Source organism: Myotis brandtii, unplaced genomic scaffold (assembly GCF_000412655.1).
Source record: "Myotis brandtii unplaced genomic scaffold, ASM41265v1 scaffold6, whole genome shotgun sequence".
Lineage (NCBI taxonomy): Eukaryota > Metazoa > Chordata > Mammalia > Chiroptera > Vespertilionidae > Myotis > Myotis brandtii.
In genome coordinates, this window is record NW_005370271.1 from 3,604,663 (window position 1) to 3,605,494 (window position 832).

The following is an 832-nucleotide window of genomic DNA, read 5'->3' on the forward strand; positions in this document are numbered from 1 at the left end:
GTGGGCTGGGCTCTGGGAGGCCCGGCTGCCCTCTGCCCCCTGCACACTCCGAGGGGCAGTGACTCCGGCTCCGGCTCCGGACCGTGGGCCGGCTCCCTGGCTGCTCTGTGCCTCGGTTTCCCCAGCAGTGAAGCGGGAAATAAATTGGAACCTACCTCAGCTGGTTGTTGTGAAGGACTGTGCACATTAACTCAAGTGCCTCCTTCGCACAGTTCTCCATAACGTTAACCCTGATCTCTGCTAACTGGACACACAATGTCCGGACAGAGAGGACCTGTGTGGAGCCCTAGCCCCGCCTACATTGTATGTCCACATGCGTTTCACGAGCAAGATGTGAACTAAGCCTGGCCGGTGTGGCTCAGTGGTTGAGCACCGACCTAGGAACCAGGAGGTCACAGTTCAATTCCCGGTCAGGGCACAGGCCCGGGTTGCAGGCTCGATCCTCAGTAGGGGGCGTGCAGGAGGCGGCCGATGGATGCTTCTCCCTCATCATTGATGTTTCCCTCTCTCTCTCCCTCTCCCTTCCTCTCTGAAATAAAATTTAAAAAGATGTGAACTCATCCGTGAACTTATTGGGGCGCTACCTGTGCTGCTCTTTGAAGCGCAAGGCCCAGTTTTCGCAACATCCACTTGTTAAAGGGCCTCTCTCCTGGGAGCTCATGCCACCTGCTCACAATTCAACTCTGTAAACCCAGCTTCTCAGGAAGGAAAACCCATTCCTGACCCCAAGTCTCACATCGTCACCAAGTGCGCTCGCTCCCACTGACCGAGCGGGGCCGACGGACGCCCCACGAGCGGGTCAGGCCCGCGGAGGGCGGGACAGTGGCGGGGA

At 58.4% G+C, this 832-nt stretch overlaps 1 protein-coding gene across 1 annotated transcript in view; it reads right to left on the reverse strand.

Annotated features, from left to right (window-relative positions):
* CYTH3 (cytohesin 3) overlaps positions 1-832 on the reverse strand; it is a 13,206-nt gene that overhangs the window by 7,989 nt on the left and 4,385 nt on the right. The window lies entirely within an intron of this gene.